The following is a 19,550-nucleotide window of genomic DNA, read 5'->3' as shown; positions in this document are numbered from 1 at the left end:
CCCTTGATTTGAGTGGAGATGTCCTGGATTTGAATTCATCATTGGATTGTGGTCCAGCTAGCAGCAGGACCCGTGTAAGCTGTGTAATATCTGAACCCCATTTACTCCATCCATCCAAATGGAGGTGATACTACTCTGAGGACCTTCCTCAGAAGACTCATGTAAGGATCAAGTGAGATAATATGAGCAAAGCCTTTGGTAAACCATAAAGCTTTATATAAATGTCAGCTATTATTGTCATTATTATAGCTGGCACACTCAGACATGTTCCCAGAGAAATCTGTTCACAGCTTCCTCTTTACCGTAGCAGAGATGGTCACGGATTTGACTTCATGTTGGTGAGAGAGTTCACAGGCTTGATCTGATACATGGGTTCATCCTTTGAAAGGTACAGACTCACCAAAAAGCTTCAGAGAAGTTCTCTTGAGAAGACAGAGAGGGGAGAAACTCACTGCAATGATTCTGGGCTGCTCTTGAACCTGGAAAGAAGCCAATGTACATAACGTACACCAGACAGATACAGAAGAAAGAGTATCAACAGGAGAGAGAGATAAGTGATTCTGAATTTCAGTTAGAGGTGATAGAAGATGAGATGGAGATTTTTGGCCTCACTTGGGCCTAGAGAGAGGACTACAAGATGAGCATCAAGATGGCACTAACTATTTTATTTTATTTTATTACAAGTGCAACCTGCATCTATCCTTTCAATGGTACCAAGAGTCATGTGGATTCTATGAATTCAAAGCAAAGATAGGATTCATCAGAAGATAGTTTCTCAATGCCCTCTAGAAAAAATGGTCTTGATGATAAAAGTCTTCAGATATTCACTCATTCTATATGTTGCTGAGTTAGAGACAACCCGTTATATTTTGTTAGCCTGAATGCTTGCAGGGGGAACTCAGGAGCTATCCACAGAAATGAGCCCAAATCTCATGTTCATAGGGAAATTCTGGGTGGGTATATAACATACAGGGATTATTGAAAGAGACCTTCAAGAAGTAATTGGATCTTTGGGCTTGATCACTAATGACTTATATTACTATTTAAAGAAGAAGGTGAAAGGTGAAAAAGAAGGTGGTAAAGGCTTATCCACCCACTGTCTTTTGACCTAAGGCTTCCCTTCTCTTCAGTCTCCTTTCCTGCCTATCCCTTCTTTGACACTGTTCTGCCATTCTTCCAAACTGCCTGAATTCTCTTTGGAAGCTGATGACGTCACAAATGCCAGATTAGGAAGCCAAAGTGGCAGCCGGTATTATTTATATAAAGGAAATGGACACCCCCCCTTTCCAGCTCAAAGTTTCCTTCTGCTCCCCCCACGCAGATTCCTATATTTGGAGCTTGGCAGATGGAAGGAGGCTAGGGAAACCCCTCCCCCCACTACCCCTGCTGCTTCAGACTTCTGGAGGCACATCCATGGAACACAGAATGTCTGAGCCAGAGCAGCCCCAGAGACCTGTTTCTAGTCTAATCTCCTGATTTTACAGAGGAGGGAAATATGGACTCAGAGAGGGGAAGTTTTTGCCATTTGTTTAAGATCATACCAAAAACACGTAGGAGAATCAAGACTTGAACTGGCCTCCCTCTCTCTTTTCCCCATCAGTGAATTTTGTATTATAACTCAACTCTAGCTCTGATTTGAAAAAGTCCAGAGAAAGGGAGGGGAGGAGAAAAGGAGGGGAAAGAGGAAAGTCAGAGACAGAGACAAAGAGGTAGCACAAAGAGACAGAAACAGAGAGATGGATTATAAACGGGGAAAGGGGGATAGAAAAGGGAAAATGAAAGGAGATAGAGGTGAAAGAAGGAGAAAAGAGAACAGACATAAGGAAGACATACTCCAGGATGGAGCATAGGAGAAAGAAAATGATGTAAGAGGACTGGGAAAAAATATCAGGAGGGGAATAGAAGAGGGAGGAGAGGAAGATGAGGGTAGAGAAAGATGAGGAAATATCAAAAGCTGGCAGGGAAAAAGCAGATGGCCTGGGTTCACTCCATCAGGGTCAGGAAGTCTGGTCAATCTAAGTATGAGGTCTCCAAATCTCACCAGTTCTGAATGATAGGAAATGTACAAGGTATAAGAAAGGGAAAGAAGCTTACCTTGAGAAATATACCCAGAGACAGAGCCCAAGCAGAAGCACCCCATCTCACTCCGTTAGCCCTCCCTCCTCTTCCTCTTAATGGGAAACTCCCTTTACTATGCTGGCAACTGAGAAAACAATCACTGTTATCTCCCAATATAGGATTTGAGGCCAGACACCAATCTCTTTCTTGATCTTGTTAGGAAATTAAGCTCTGTACTTTGCCATCTTCCCAACAGAAGCCCAGGTGGAGGTAACTGAGCTCAGAACAGCCAATAGGATTTTTTTTTTCCAATAGAATTCCCTCTCTGGTCCCCTGTGCTCCTTCCCTCCCTACCTATTATCCCACCTTGGCTCACTCAGCAACTATCTCCCTCCCATAGGTGGCTGCTCCCCGGGCCTAACAGCTCACCCAAGTCTCTCCTCCTCCCTATCTGCCTTTGTAGCCCAGGCAGCTTCCAGTGGTCTTCTGACTGGTTGGGAGTCCCAGAGCTTTGATATCTGATCATGTTCTGTGGATGTGACACACAGAAGGTGTCAGAGACTGAAGTGAAATTTACATTTTAATAAAGAAAGTTGTATTTCAGTCATTTGCATTTAAATAAGCTTCTGTTTCCTCTTTTTCTCTCGCATCCCCTTTCCCTCCTATCACCACCCCTTTGGCTCTCTGCAGGCAGTAGGTAGCACCTTTGGGAACGGAGAGCTCCTTTTCAGTCTGCCTGTCATCTACCCCTCGCCTGTATAAAAAGGTGGTGATGGAAAGACCCAGTCCCACACCCTGTGTCACCCTCTTAAACACACACACACCTAAACACATACACACACACACACACACACACACAGACCCACCTAAGCATATACACACACCCTTGGCCTGCTCACTTAGTCTGTCTCGAACAAAAATACCTGGGCCTACACTATAAGTAGAAAAGAGATTCATATTCTACAATGTGGATGCCCAAGGGGAAAAGCGAAGTGTTAGAACACTATAACTCACGTTTCAATAATGCCTTGAGATTTACAAGGCCTCCCCTTATGCTTTACTGAGAAAATAAAGGCCTATTCTCTACCACTAGCTAACTCCCTCTTCTCTGGTGTTCACTATCTCAAAAACTCCATTGACATTATCCCCCACATTCTTACCTCCTTTACTTCACTCTCTGATAATGAGATGGTCATTCTTTCCACCAAGGCCAATGCCTCTGTTTTACCAGTGATCTCATCCCCTCCCGTCTCCTTCAGCAGGGTAGCTCGCTCCTTCAATCTTCCTTCCTCCTCCATCTCCAGTCTGATTCATTCCCTATCACCTAGAAACATGTTCCCACTCTTGAAAAGAAAAAAAAATACCCCCAAACCCTTCATTAGACCTTATTAACCCTTCAAGTTATGATCCTATCTCTCTCCTCCTTCTTTCTGACAAACTCCTATCTATATATATTGCTTTACTTCCTCTTCTTTCACTCACTTCTTAAAAACATATTTTATTTGTTTCAGTATATAGGCAGAGAGTTAAAAATGAGCATCTTGTTTATTGTGAAACAAATTTGCTACGTGCATGTAGAGGGGAAGATGGTGGTAGTGAGGATGAAGATGATGGCGACGATGATGATGATAATCCCTATCTTCTAGAGTTGTAAGGAACAAATGAGATAATTATAAAAAGTACTCTGGAAACCTTGAAGAACTATATAAATGTCAGCAAAGATTATTATTATTAACTCACATCAATATAATCCATTCAATATGTATTTATTAACTGAACATTATGTCCAAGGTACTACCAGGGAATGAGAGTACGAAAAGGAAAACAGATAAAAAGCACCTTCCCTCTTATATCCTAATGAAATGGACACAAAAAATTAACAGGGAAATCAATACAAGATAATTTGAAAGAGAAAGAGAGCTTGAGCAGTTAGTGCGATCAGGAAAGGTTTTTTATGTTGTTGTGATTTGGTTTTCTGTAAGAGGTTATGCCTTAACGAGGCTTGACTGAAAAGTGTCCTTCTGCAAAGGCTACACTGATTGGAGAAGGCTTTTAGCATCGTCACTTGTGCTCTCTGGTTCCTTGTCCCAGAGCTTGACTGTTCCACCTGCTCCTTCAGTTTTCCAGGGGATAACCCAGAGGACTGGGGCTCAAAGCTACGTGTAAGTGTTTAACAACTGGTTCTCTGAAAGAAAAAAAAACACTCACAAGGCACACTTTTAAGTTTAATTTGCATTATTGACATTTTCTCCATAACTTTCTTAAATCTGGGCAATCATCAAACCAAACTCTTATTTGTAGCATTTGCTTATTTCCTAGTAGTAAATGCTCACAATGAAAATTTAATAATTGACTCTCGAGAGCCAAACCGCTCCTGGATTGGAGAGTTTCTTTTCTCTATTTCTGTGGACTTGAGTTCCCATCATTTGTGCTCTTACCTATTTGTTAGAGACCTATGATTAGCCCCTCAGTTCCATTTAACCATCTAACATTGGGTAGCTTTTAAAAAGGGATACTTATTTAAAAGATTTAGTGAGAACAAAGTAGAAATATTTCTCCCCTTGGCACCTTGGTCTGGAGGGGGAGTGTGGAATAAGCTCAACTTAGCTTAGTTCCTACATATCATTGGTCCCACCAAGTTCAAGTCATAATAATAATAGCTAATGTTTACACAGTGTTTGCTATATGCCAGGCACTGTGCTAGGTATTTTATAATTATTATCTTCTTTAATCCTCACAACATCTCTGGAAGGTAGGTGCTATTATTATCCCTGTTTTACAGATCAGGAAACTAAGGCAAACAGTGACTTGCCCAAGGTCACACACAGCTAGTAATTGTTTGAGGTTAGATTTGAACTTGAGCTTTCCAACTCCTGGCCAAGTGTTCTAGCCACTGAACTGCCCTAAGGCAGTAACTCTGCTGAAGGAATCCACTTCTCAGCTTACCATGGGCCAGGGTCTCAAAGGTTGATCTTTTCCTGGCTGCAAAACTGAATTTAGATTCCAACTCCCAGGTTTTTCTTCCTCTTCTAAATCTTCCCAAACTCTCAAGATTATGAACTCCACAACTTTCATCTAGAACAGAAAATAACAAATTAAAAGACCAAGGACCAAGAACCACAGACCTCAGAGGGGAGAAGACATAGTCTTTACAACAGGATCTGTCACTTGATGCTGTGAGCATCAGAGTTAGTCCCAAGAGAAAAGGAGGCAAAGTGGAACTAGCTGAAGCAGACGGACCCTCTATGTTTGATGTTTCTGAAGCCAGACTCCTTTTCAACACATGGTGAGCTGACCAGATCCAGTTGTAAATGTCTACATAGCCCCTCCAAAATCACCACATCTCTTTAGGACTCAAGCTCTTCAGTTTCTTCTATCTCCCCATGGAGAAATGCTACCAGAGGTACTCTGCACACTTACCACATACCTATTACACTAGGTAACAGAAAAATGAATATCCCTTAGCTGTCTACCACCCCCCCCCCCAAAGTCATAGCATCATTGATTTAGAGCTGGAAGGGACCTTAGAAGCCATCAAGACTGAACTCCTTATTTTACAGATGAGGAAACCAAGGCCCACATCATTTAAATCACACCTATCAAGTGTCTGAGGTGGGATGTGAACCTACAATTCACTGACTCTAAGTTCCTTACTCTATTTATGACTCCATAACACCTTTCCTACATACAGACAGAATCTCAAAGCAAGGAAAGGGGAATATTTGTGTAGAATCAAGCAAACCATTTAACCACCTAGGAGCCTCTTCATAAATAAAAGACTAAAGTTTGCAAAAGACTTCCTTCATAATAACCTTGTGAGGTCTTAATGATACATATATCATTATCCCCATTTAACAGATTAAAAAACCTGAAACTATTCTCAACCATACTGCTCAAGCATTATCACATAACTAGTAAGAGTCTGAGACAGTATTTGAACCCATTTTGCCTAGGAAGAAATGAGGCTTTTTATCCAATAAACCCCATTGCCTTTAGGAAAGGGAAGAGGTAGTCCACCAATTGGGTTTTGAAGAATGGGAGGTTCTTAAGGGACCTGGGCTTCAGCAGTGAGAGTAAGTAGGATGAAAATGGCAGATGGAGACTAATCTAAACTCTAGAGCATATGAAGTGTATGAAGTAGCTAAGGTTGAAAAGATTGGCCTTCTGTAAACTTCTGGTCCTGGCTTCTTGCATGTCAGGATCAGGAGTTTATGCTTTATTCAATAGGAAGTGGGGAACCACTACAGATTTTTTATTTGGAAGGCTGACATGGTAAGAATGATTCATTAATAATAATTAATTCATTAATAAGATTGCTCAGACAGTGGGATAAAAGGTGGATTGAAACACAAAGTAAATTGGAGGCAAGAAGACCAGTTGGTAGATGATTATAATAGCCCAGGCAGAGAGATGAGGAAGTGAACTAGGTTTGTTGGAAAAGAGAAGAGAGAGAGAGAGACTGGGTAAAATATACATACCTGAACACATGTTTAATGGGGGCTGATCAAGGAAACCCCAGAATAATTTAATGAGTTTCTCCCTCAATTAATTTGAGATTACAGGGTGTAGCCCTTACTGCGGGCATCTAAATGTCATTTCCCATGGAGGTGGACGTATCCTAACTCCTTACTTATTTGGATTTCAGAGAGTTGAGTCATCTTCCGATGTCTGGTTCATGGAGGGTCCTGAGAATGGTGATGTAACCTATGCTTTTCTTTGCCCATACTTCTCATTCTTCTATACTGAAATATAGCAAAGTATGTGTGACAGGGAAAACAGAAAGTGACAAGCACTGGGTTGGAGATAGTGTCAGAGGCGAGATGGAGGTTTAGACTAGATATATTAAAAAGGTAGAATTGGACAGGACTTCACAATGGATTGGATGTGGGGTGGTGAGAGAGAGAGAACCCTGTGAGCCCATATTGATTTAGAAAACCACATATTAGTAGTATCTATGTTGCATTGAATTTTAATTTATTTTATTAAATACTTCCTAATTACATTTTCATCTTGGTACTCAAGGTGTGTACCTGTGGGCCATGAGTCTAATACCTCTGCAGTAGAGGATGTTACCTAGGTTGTAAGCCTGGGGTACTGGGAGGATGGTGGTACCCTCGATAGTAATAGGAAAATTCAGAAGAGGGAAAGGTTTGGGAGGTGGAAAGATAATGGGTTCAGTTCTGGACATATTTAGTTGAAAATATCTAAAGAATATCCAGTTTGAGGTATCTAATAGGCTGGAGATGTGAGATTGGAGGTCAGCAAAAAGGTTAGGGCTAAATAAGGTTTTGGAATTACCGGCATAGAAATAATAATTGAACCCATGAGAGCTGATGGGACCAAAAAGTGAAACAGTATGCAGCTATAAGAGAAAAAGTCCCAGGACAGAGCTTTGGGGGATACACACAATTAGTGGGCAGGACCTGAAGTAAAATCAAGCAAAAGAGACTGAGGAATGGTCAGAAAAGTAAGAGAAGAACAAGAAAGAGTAGTGTCAGGAAAACCTAGAGAGAAGAGAGTATCAAGATGAAGGTGAGTGACAGTTTCAAAGACTGCAGAGAGGTCAAGGAGAATAAAGATTGAGAAAAGGCCATGAGATTTGGCAATTAGGAGATCATCAGTAACTTTGGGGAAAAGAGTTTCAATTAAATGATGAAAACAGAAGTCAGACTGTAGGGAGTTAAAAAGAGTGAGAAGAGAGGAAGTGGAGGCATTGATCGTAGGCAACTTTCTTTAAGAGTTTAATCATAGAAGGGAGGAGAGATATGGGATGAGAGCTGGTGGGGATCGGTAGACGGTTTTCTGAGAATTGAGAAGACATCGCTGTATCTGTAGGCAGTAGGGAAACAACCACTAGACGGGCAGAGATTGAAGATTGGTGAGAACATAGGGATGACAGAGAGGGCAAATCTACTGGAGAATATGGGATAGGATAGGATTACTTGTACTTATAGAAGGGTTTGTCTTGGTAAGAAGGAGAGAGCCATGTCATTATGTGAAGTAGAGGTAAAAAAGGAGACAGTGGCAAAAAGGATCTGAGGGATATGAGGAGGAGGAGACAAGAGGGAGCTGTTGGCAAATGGCTTTGATTTTTTCAGTGAAATATGAAGCAAAGTTCTCAGCTTAGAGGATGGGGGCAGGGGAACCTTAGGAGGCTTGAGGAGAAATGAAAAGATTTGGAAAAGTGACTGCTATGGTGAGTGGGATGGTGAATTGATTAGGAAGGTGTAAAAGGATTGCCTTGCAGCAGTGAGGCATCAGTTGAGATTATGTAACATAAATTTGTGATGAATCTAGTCAACACAGTTCCATGATTTTGTTCAGATTCATTCAGCAGCATGTAAGTAGGAGAAAGTAAGAGATGGTGGGAATAATACCAGGATGAGATTTGGCAGAGTAAGATCAGTGACTGGATAAGGGGGGAAGGGCACTTGGGAGAACAGTATAGAGTTGAACTGGTTCACCAAGGGATCAAGATGGAGAAAGGAGGAGAATGTAAACAGTGCAGGGATGGGAGACTGGGAAAGAACTGAGGGGGCTAAAGATGAAGAACAGGGGTTTGGGTTGCAAAGCATAGGAAGGGATGGAATGATAAATTACTTTCAGAGTACATAAACATGGAAGCAGAACACTTATGAGTGATCTTGAGATCAAGGGTATGACTATCTCTGTGTATAGTTGAAGTGAAGTGGGTGAGGTAAATTGAATTAGTCATAGGAAATGAGTAAGTTAAGGAATTGAGAAATTAGGGTGTTTAAGGGAGTATATACATATATATGTATATACTCCCTTAAACACCCTAATTTCTCAATATATATTCCAATATATATGTATATTGAAGTCTTTAAGTATGAAGGAAGGATTAGGAGAGGAGAGAAAGATTGTAAGTCACTCATTGAACTCATTGAGGAAAGAAAGGGAGTGTCCTAGATGTCCATAAATAAACAGCTACCAGAATCTTGATTTAGTAGTAAATATGGATTATGTGAATCTCAAAAGAGATTACTAAGATTACTGAAAGATTATAATGGTAGCAGGAGAGCCTGAAAGTGGCAATAGTGAGCAAGAGTATTCCAACTCTCCCTACTTCAACTTGTGAGTGGGGGGTATGGATGAAAATGCATCAAATGCTGGAAAGGGCATCAAGAGAAACTGAGTCACCAGGAGGGGGCCAGGTTTCAGTGATCACAAGGAGATGGAAGGAGTAGGAAATAAAAAGGCTTAAGATGAAAGCAAGTTTGTTACATATGGAGCAGTCTTTCTAGAGAATACAGTGGAAGGGGTAGGTAGATCTGGAGTAGAAGGTTGGGCAGATGGGAATAAGGAAGCAGGCAGGTGAGGATGAGGAACAGGATTTACATAATGACAGCCAGGGTTCAGAGTCACTCAACATGGAATGTATGATGGGTAGGAATATATGAATTATTGAGGAATGAATTCAAGTAAGTTATTAACATCCATAGGAGCTCAGTCTCAGGGAAGAGACTTCTTAAGGCATTAGGTGGCAGAGCAGGTCCAGACAGGTACCACTGGAAAGAGTATTATGGAAAAGAAAAAAAAAATCCTTTACAAAGGGTCAGTACACAATCATACTAAGAGGGACCTTGACATTGTCAGGTACTGCTCAGATGGTACAGGTTTGAAATGAGTGGACATACTCATTTAGCATTCCTACAAGGTGTCTTTACCCAGAATGGGGAAAGGCTCAAAGTTTAATGAGTCTAAGGGGCCATTTTGGTGTTTTCTATTTCTGTTTTGGTCCATGGGCTCCTGTGCATCCTTTGTGTGTTGTATATATAAAGTTTCAGTGGTCAAGGAAACCAAAAGGCCACCCCACATCTGATATTCATATTATACGTTAAGTACTTTTGTGGGAGAAGACCCTATTAGTGACATTTAAGAAGACTGGGACACAAGCCATACCTAAGCTTTATTCATGAGATTTATGATAAGTTTCTGGGTTGGAGACATGAGTCAAAAAGAATAGTTGATGCCTCTTAGGGCCAGCCCACCAAATCAGGCCTACATGTGTATGTGTGCCAGCCCAGAATCTTTGGGGTACCTTTGGGTCAGGATGTACACATATAAACACTTCCCTTAGCCATTATCCTTCTCCCAGGGTTACCCTCATTTGTCTATGCCCCTAGACAGAAACTAACAAAATGGAGTGAGAATACTCAGATCCTCTCACAACAGTCCTCAAATCTCTCTGAGAAGCAATAGTTCATGCTCCTTACATAGTAATCATAGTTCATTTTTTTCTTTATTGATTTACTACAAACAATATTGAACATCAATACAATCGATTGAACTTGCTTTGCAACTATCAGCATTCACATAAATGAATATCAAAATATCATAACCACTTTTAGTCACTTGCTCTAAGTTTCATGTCAAAATTCTTTGTTCATTCCTTCTCATTCAATTTTCCTCTTATGTGGTTGTAATTAGTGCGTACTCTGGTCTTTATCTTTTTTTGTTCCTACTCTGTAGTGTTTCATAATGGCCTTTCCATATATCTTTATGTTCCCTGTACTTGTTGATCTCAATTGATTTTTTATATTCCATTATTGTCAGGATCCATTGCTAAGGGGTTACACAGAAGAATTAGATGAGATGATCAATGTAGAAAGCAATAAGCCCTTTCATTTGGTGTATTTATAGGGACACCCAAAGAAGACCATGTAACTTAACTGGAGACCCTCAAGAGGAGGAAAGGAAGGGATATAAAGGAAAGGCAACCTGATAAATCTCACACTGGGTTCAGGACTGACACTTCCAAGTCAAGACCAGGAAAGGCAAGAAGCAGGTATAACCAGAAATGTCATCAGAGAACCTTGAGCACAGTGGACCCAAGAGGTAGGAATCCATGATGATGGTGTAAGAAGTTACTACCAGAACCTGGTGCACAATTATTCCATACTTTAGGGCAGTTTGGGAAGCTCCTGGACCAGAGTTGCTCTAGGTGTTTTATAGGGAAGGGAAGGGTCACTTCCAGTGGTTCTAATAGGTTTCCCACCTCTGAAGTCAGGGAAGCACCAATAAGTAGGGTTTCAGAGAAAAAGGAAGGAGAGAAGTGAAAAGACAGCAAATTAAAAGGGAAGAGCATGGCTAGATCATAACCAGCTTGCATTAAAGAAAGACTAGACTTGAAAAATATGTTATTTCCAGAAAATGACACCTTAAAGTACCACAATTTATTCAACATATTCCCAGCATAGATAGTCAGGACCTTGCGGGTTAGAATTCTACAGGCAACCAAATAGTGCAGTAGATAGACCATTTATGCTGAAGTCAGGGTAACCTGACTTCATTTTCAAAACCCAGCGGGTTTTGTTTTCGTTTTCTTTTTCTTTTTTCTAATTATGTATAATACAAGTATGAACATCTTTGCAGGGGCCATGAACAGTCGGTTGGTTATTGTCCTTCGTTTTTGAAGGGGACCAAAATGACATAATCATGATAAAGTAAAGTTTCAGTGTGTCCAACTGGTCAGATCAATACAAGCTTGGAATGCTCTACCACAGGTTGGGCACAGACATTTTGTGTGAATATTTGGGGTAGATACTCCAAATTTGTGCATCCTGTGTTTCCTTTGTGCTGTCTCAATTTTGCTTTGCTCATAGAGCACAGCACTGTTTCTGATGTGGGCACGCCATGCTGAGTGGTCCTGTGCCAGCGTCTCCCATGTTACACAGTCATATCCAAAGTTCTTGAGAGAGACCTTGAGAGTGTCCTTGTATTACTTCTTCTGACCACCATGTGATCACCTGCCCCATGTGAGTTCTCCATAAAAGTCATTTTGGCAAGTGTACATTTTGCATTCGAACAACGTGGCCAACCCATCAGAGTTATGCTCTCTGAAGCATAGTTTGAATGCTTTGCAGTTCAGCTCAAGCAATGACTTCAGTATCTGGTACCTTACCCTTCCAGGTGACACTCAGAATCTTCCTAAGACAGTTCAAATGGAAACAATTCTGTTTCTTGACATGACGCTGGTAGACTGTCCATGTTTCACAGGTATACAACAATGAGGTCAGCGCAATGGTTCTATAGACGTTCAGTTTGGTAGTCAGTCTAATACCGCCTGTCTCCCAAACTTTTCTTCGGAGCCTTCCAAAAACTGAGTTAGCTCTGACAATGAGTGCATCAACCTCATTGTTAATGTGTACATCCCTGGAAAGAACATTACCAAGGTAAGTGAACTTATCCACAGCATTTAGAACTTCTCCATTTGTTGTAGCTGATGGTTCCACGTATGGATGTTGTGGTGGTGGCTGATGGAGCACCTGTGCTTTCTTGCTGTTAATTATTAGGCCAAAATTAGCACAGGCAGCAGAAAATTGATCCATATTTTGTTGCATCTCAGCTTCAGAGGTTGCACTGAGTGCACAATCATCTGCAAACAGAAAATCATGCACCAACACTCCCTCCACTTTGGTCTTGGCTTGTAGCCTTTTCAAACTAAAGAACTTACCATCAGTATGGTAGTTGACCTTGATGCCATGTTCATCCTCATTGAAAGCAATTGACAACATGGTCAGTCATCTTGCCACTGGACTCTGGACTCCTATGGCTCTGAAGGAGAGAGTGAGGCTGATGACTTTGCACTGCTCTGCCCCCCTTAAATCCAGTTCATGTGCAAATCAAGACACCATCCTCATGATGTCATTGGTCTTCTTCCAGAACAAAGGACAAACAACAACAACAGTCTTTGCAAAAATACCTTTAAAAATTGTTTTTTTGTTGACAATTAGGGCATGTTCCCACCAATGGAATAATTGGGCCAAAGGATTATGATTATTTCTGCAACTTTTGCTCTGTATAGCCAGGTCGTTCCCCACAAAAGATTCTATGAGTTTTAATTCCACCAGCAAAATAGGAGTATACTTATTTATCCTCCCTCTCCCAGTATTGTTTCATTGTTTTAAATTATTTTGGCCAATTTGATGGATATGGAGTGATTTCTCAATGTGATTTTAATCAGTGTCTCTTTGAATGTTATTTCAGAAGACAGAATCAGTCGTGGAGCTAGGTTGACCTGGGTTCAAGTCCTGCCTTTGCACACATTGGCTGGGTGTCTATAGGCAAGGAGCTTATTAATCTCTTAGTACTCTAGGCAACTCTCTCTGTCAATAAGTTCCAGAGAAGGTGATTTGCAGAGTGAATTCCCTGAACCAAAAGAACTCAGGGGTCCAAGCCTTTGCTTCAAGTCCAGAATTCTTACCACTGTACTAGTAGTAACCCTTCAACTGAGGAAGATTTCAGCTGAAGCCAGAAAACTAGAAGCAGAGAGGAACTCCATAATGTCTTGCCCAGTGGAACTGAGTCTGGACGTGATCAGAAGTGACTATGGGACCAACTGAACAACGTTGAATATTAGACACAAAAGCAATGTAATGCCTGGATGCCAAAAGGACAGTAGGAAGCAGAGCTGCTGTGAAAACATCCCCAGAAGGCACAGGTGATTCAGCAGCATCAAAAATGTGAATTGCCTCTCCATAAATGTTCCCTTTTCGTGACATGTTTAACCTATGTATTTACCCACTCCTGCATGATCCCTATTTGTGTCCACTTTTCCCTCTTTTAATGAGCATGTATTTGAGGGAATATGCATACCAAATTTGTAAGGGAGGTTGGGAAAAGAATGTTCTATTGCTCTGTTTCTTATCATGTCATAATTGAATGTCTTTGCTTTTAACCAATTGTATCCTATGTCTTACTTGAAAAAGTGAACCTATTAGTAGGGGCTCATGAGCCATAATTTTGAATAGATGAGGACACACAAAGTACTATGAACCTGGATTAGCCTTGTCTGGTGTACCCATTGTGTAAGTGCCGTTTGGTACTATATTAAATATGAAAAAAATCATATCCTCTTCTCAATTGACTTAAGCACATTATTTCATTTTCTTCCATCTTTTTCATAGTTTCTTTTTTATGCTTAAGTCTATTATCCCCTAGAATTCACTGAACATATGTTATGAAATGTGGATCTAAATACTTTCCCCACCAAATTGCTTACCAATTTTCCCCAAGAACATTTGTTGAATAATGAATTCTTTCCCTGGTTTTTATTTTCTGTATATTTGTTAAAAGCAAATGTTTTGTATATATTTAGTTGGGTATTTTATATTTCTGTTCTGTTGCAATGATTTCATTTTCTGTGTTTTGTCCAATAACAGGTGATTTTAATGATAACTTTGTAATATGTTTAAAATTGGGGTATGAAAGATGACTACTTGCTTTTGTTTTTAGCTTGCCTTTTGTTATTCTTGTCCTTTTGTTTTTTTCCAGATAGATTTAATTATTTTATCCAGTTCTATGAAGATATCCTTTGGTAAGTTGATTGTTAGTGAGACAAATATGTAGAATAAGCAAGACTGTTATTTTAGCATGTTAATCAGACCCACCCATGCACATTGAATTCCAATTCCAATTATTTAGGCTTTCCCTTATTTCAGTAATTCTCTAGTCCATATAAAAGTTCCAGAGTATTTCTAGATGAGTTAATTCCCACATATTTGATGTTTCTTTCCTTGATATTTTAAATGAGGTTTTCTCTTTCACGATTTTTTGGTCTTTTAGAAATTTGTTATCATATTGTACTACAGAATGCCTGAAGATAAAAAGGAAATAGAGGAAAACATCAGGAGAGAGATCCCAAGTCTGACACAGAGGCATGTAAAAATTTCAATGATAATTTTCATTGTAGTGCTGGAGGACTTCAATTATCCAGACATGTATTGAAATGCTCTCTCTGTTTTTCTATGTCTCTCTCTGTGTCTCTCCATCTGTCTCTCTCTTTCTCTCTGTGCCAAAAAATAGAGCAGCTAATAACTTCTTCACTTACCTTAATGATAATTTTGTCTTTCAAAAGGTAGAGGAAGCAACACAGTCAAATTCTATCCTGGATCTGATTCTCACAGGAAGAAACTGGTTGCTGGGGTAGAAATGAGAGGAACTTTGGGAAGGAACTACTCTCTCCTAGAGTCTGTGCTACAAAAGAAAGTCAGGCATAGTTTGAATGCATACTAGCTTCTGGGAAAAATGGAATTTAAAGGTTTTCAGAGCATGGATAGGTAGAAACCCATGGACTGAAATTCTACAAGCAGCTAGGGTGCACAAGAGATACAGCAGTGGACCTGAAATCAGCATGACCTTAGTTCAAATCCAGTTCTAGACGCCTTCTATACTACTCTGGGCAAGTCGCTTAGACTATACATACCTCAGTTTCTTCACTTATAAAATGGGGATGAAGACAGCATCTACCTCCCAGGGTTGTTGTGGAAGTTCATATGAGATAATATTTGTAAAGTGCCTATAGCAGTAGTAGTAATAGAGGTAGTAGTAGTAGTAGTAGCAGCAGCAGCAGCAGCAGCAGCAGTAGTAGTAGTAGTAGTAGAAGTAATAGTAGTAGTAGTAGTAGTAGTAGTAGTAGTAGTAGTAGTAGTAGTAGTAGTAGTAGTGGTAGTAGTAGTAGTAGAAGCAGCAGCAGCAGCAGCAGCAGCAGCAGCAGCAGCAGCAGTAGTAGTAGTAGTAGTAGTAGTAGTAGAAAGTGCTTAATAAATGCTCACTCCTTCCCTTCTTCTCTCTAGGGAAAAGGATAGGAAAGAATAGGAAAAAACCGGAAAATCAAATTCCAAAAACATGGAGGAAATCTATTTTGACAAGAAGTGATGAGAGTGTTATGGAGGCATAAGGAACTCACCAACCAACTCAGATTTTGGAAGATTTACGTAGAGAAGACAGAAGCAAAAGCAGACAAGAGAGGATGATTATAAGAGCACAGACCTGGTCCTGTAGAAATAGATATAGCAGTTCTAAGGCTCAGCATGAACCACAATGGATGAGGGAGCCCAAGGAAAAGGCATGGAAAAGACAGTGATTCTCTTCTGTTTTAGGAGAAGGAGAAGAATCCCAAAAGGGATAGGATTGCTATTTAGTGTGGATGGGACAGGAATAGCTGAATATAGAGAGAAAGGAGAGTGGCTTAATTCTTATTTTTATTCTATTTTCTCTGCCAAAGAGAATGACCTTTGCATTGGAGGTGACAGAACAAAAAATGGCTAATGGGGAGTTGATATTCAAGAAAAAGAAAAAAGATAGGAAGACAGCATTTAGATAGCAAGGGATAGAAGAGTCAAGTCATCTGGCCCAGATACACTGTATCCTCAGGCACTAGAAGAATTAGTGGATGATAGTGCTACACCACTGTCAGTTATATTTGAAACATCACACAGAATAGATGTTCCAAAAATAGAGAAGGTCAAATGTCCTATTTCTTTTTTTAAATGGAAGTCTTTAAACCATAAGTTCTGAATTTTGGCTTCGATTCCTAGGGAAATTTTGTAATGAATCATTGAAGAGATGGTTAGTGAATATCTTTTTAAAAAGTGGTGATTACAAAGTGCCAGTAAGGAAGGCTTTCCGAGGAACAAGTCATGCCAGACTAATTTTATTTCCTTTTTTTGACAAGGTAACTAAATTGGTAGACTAGGAGAATCCTGTAGCTATATGTATCCCAGGGGAGGCTTCTCCCACAAGGACCCCAGTTCTGGACTCACATAGAGTGTGGGAAGGAAGGGAGTCAGGAATCCCTTACTTTCTCTGACTCATGACACCCTGACCCTAGAGTAGAACTCTGAGGAAAATCTCCTAAATGAAGCTTAGGTCTAGGATCTCCCCAAAAGGGAGTGAAAAAGTATCCAATATGCACAGTAGACATTAGGGATAGAATAGCTATTTATTTTCTTCACCACAAAAGAAACGCTTAAATGACATGACTCATAAGCCTGCATGAACAAATATTCAAAACAGAAAACAATAACCTATCACACTCATTATTCTCTGCTGAGAAACAAAGACAGCTCTGTGGGACTGGTGAGATAACTGGAGCTGTTATTTATCTCACATGCAGAGGCACATCCACAATGCCCAGAAGGGTCAGATTTCTTGGCCAACTAGACAGGGTTCTTTAGTCCTGTTTGATTCAGAATTCTGTTTGCTGATCACCTTCTCCAAGAAATGCTAGTTAGTGAATAAAGAATGAGGTACCTTTGACCTCTTGAACTCATGAAGAAGCTTCTGAAGCAAGGAATGTCCCTCTCTCTGGGTTGGCCTTTGCTGGTCAGAGACTGGAGCTCATAGAAAGAAGGAGTCAGGGACTTGAGGTCTAGTCTTGTTTATCTAAGCACATGATCTGACCACCACGTACTTATTGCAGCTCTTGCAGAAAGGAGGTGGGGAGAGAATTATCTTTTTTTTGACCCATTGGAAGTCTAGGAGAGAGCTCAAAGAGATGCACTCAAAAAGAAAGAGTGGAGGTTTTCTACAAGCTCTTATAGTCTACTGAGGGCAGAGGTTCCTTCTTACACTGTGTTCAATTAACTTTAATGCAGCCTCTCTCAGATGAGAACCAAAAACAAGCAATGACAACAATGACAATAGTAGCTAACATTTATATAGCACCTACTGCATACCATGTGCTTTATAAATATCTCGTTTGATACTTATGACACCCCTGGGAGCTAGGTGCTACAATTATTGCCTTTTTATAGTTGAGGAAACTGAGGCAAACAGAAGTTAAGTGACTCAATCAAAGTCCCATGGCTAATAAGTACCTGAGGCCAGATTTGAATTCAGGTCTCCCTGACTCCAGACCTAACACTCAATTCACTATGCCGCCTAGTTTCCTTGAATTGCTGTAGCATTGCAAAGAATGGCAATATTCACTAATGGATAAATATTTATTAAGTACTTATTCTTCAGCAGGAAGTCAGAGGATATGACCCACAGAAGGGTGCTAGCACATATCCCCCTTTGTGGGAGATGTATGCTTAGAGCTTGATCAGACAACGAGGATGCCAAAATCATCCACTACATCCTGGGCCATCACAAATCATCTGGACTTTGATGATTCTGGATGACTTTACACAACTTGGTCTCACTTAAATCTAATTCATGCGCAAGTCAAGACCTCACTCTAGTGATATCACAAATGGAGGACCATTACCACTACCACCAACAACTACTAGACAAGTATTATCTAGACTCTAGGAAAGTACTTGATAATGTATCTCAACTATTCTCAAAGAAAAGATGGTGAGATATGGATTTAACAATAATACAAGATGGATTTGGAATTGTTGAATGGGCTGACTCAAAGAGTAGTTGTTAATAATTCAGTGTCAATTTGGTAGGAGTGGGGTGCCCCAGGGATTTGTACTTGGCCTTTTCCTATTTAATTTTTTAAATATTTTTACCTAAATTTTATTTGTCTTCAAATTTTACATTGTCTCCCTCCCACTTCCATCCCCTCCCACTGAACTGAGAAGCTAGAAAAATAAAACTCTTGATCCATTGTTTAGTATTTTTATCGGTGATTTAGATAATGGCATAGATGGTGTGCTCAACAAATTTGCTGATAACCTAGAGCTAGAAAGGATAGCTCTCTTACAGGATGACAGAATCTGTATCCAAAGCAATCTTTACAGACTATAGCACTGGGCTGAATCTATAAAATGAAGTTCAATAAAAATAAATATTAAGTCTCGCACTTGGGTTTAAAAAAAATGTGGTACAACACTAATGCCTCTGACTTTAGAGACAGAAGACCTACACTGAAGTCCCACCTCTGATGTTGGGTGGTCTTGGACAAGTTCTGGACCTCAGTTTCCTCATCTGTAACATGGGGTTGGACTAGATGACCTCTGTGGCTCCTATAGCACTGGATCTATGATTAACAATCAATGAAAACCAACTTCACAAAGTACAGCATGGGGAAGACATGTGGGATCAGACAGTAACTTGTCTGATGTGTGTCATGGTTTACAATTACTGAAAAACTGGAGAAAGTTCAGAAGCAGGGAATAATGCAGGAGGTTAAAGGGTCTTGGAGCCAAGTAACATGAGAATCTATTGAGGGAAGTAGAGGAGTTAAGCAAGAAAAAGAGAGAAGTCCAGGGGGAATATGATAGCCGTGTTCAAGAATTAGAAGGGCTATCTTATGGAGGAGGGATTCCCTAGAGGGCAGAACCAGGTACAACTATATGAAAGTTGCCAAAAAGGCAAACTTAGGTTTGATATCATGAAAAATTTCCTCATAACTTTTTTTGTTGAGTCTTTTTTCAGTCATGCTTGACTCTTGGTGACCCCATTTGGGATTTTCTTGGCAAAGATACTGGAGTGGTTTGCCATTTCCTTCTTCAGTTCATTTTACAGATGAAGAAACTGAGGCAAACAGGGTTAAGTGACTTGCCCAGTGTCACACAGCTAGTAAGTGTCTGAGGCAGAATTAGTGCCTTGGGGGGAGGTGGATTCCCCATCTTTGGAGGTCTTCAAGCAGAGTCTAAATGACCATTTATTGGGTAAGTATGGTTAGGATTTATTTTCTGAAATGGATTAGATTTGGATCAGTTGCAGCTCTAAACTCTGTGACACAATTCTGTTTTTAGGATGCTTTCTTGGTCTTTTTTTTCCTGGCAAATGGC

At 40.2% G+C, this 19,550-nt stretch overlaps 1 long non-coding RNA gene across 1 annotated transcript in view; it reads right to left on the bottom strand.

The window, feature by feature from the left end:
• Window positions 1-3,807: 3,807 nt before the first annotated feature.
• Window positions 3,808-19,550, bottom strand: part of LOC140523624 (uncharacterized) — a 40,115-nt gene continuing 24,372 nt past the window's right edge. The window contains exons 2-3 of the long non-coding RNA XR_011973428.1: window positions 5,005-5,133; window positions 3,808-4,243 (exon numbers count right to left, since the gene is read on the bottom strand). This is a non-coding gene — a long non-coding RNA (uncharacterized lncRNA). The remainder of the gene's footprint in view (window positions 4,244-5,004; window positions 5,134-19,550) is intronic.

Source organism: Notamacropus eugenii, chromosome 2 (assembly GCF_028372415.1).
Source record: "Notamacropus eugenii isolate mMacEug1 chromosome 2, mMacEug1.pri_v2, whole genome shotgun sequence".
NCBI lineage: Eukaryota > Metazoa > Chordata > Mammalia > Diprotodontia > Macropodidae > Notamacropus > Notamacropus eugenii.
Note: the sequence above shows the minus strand (reverse complement) of the source record. Positions and strands in the feature narration are given on the sequence as shown.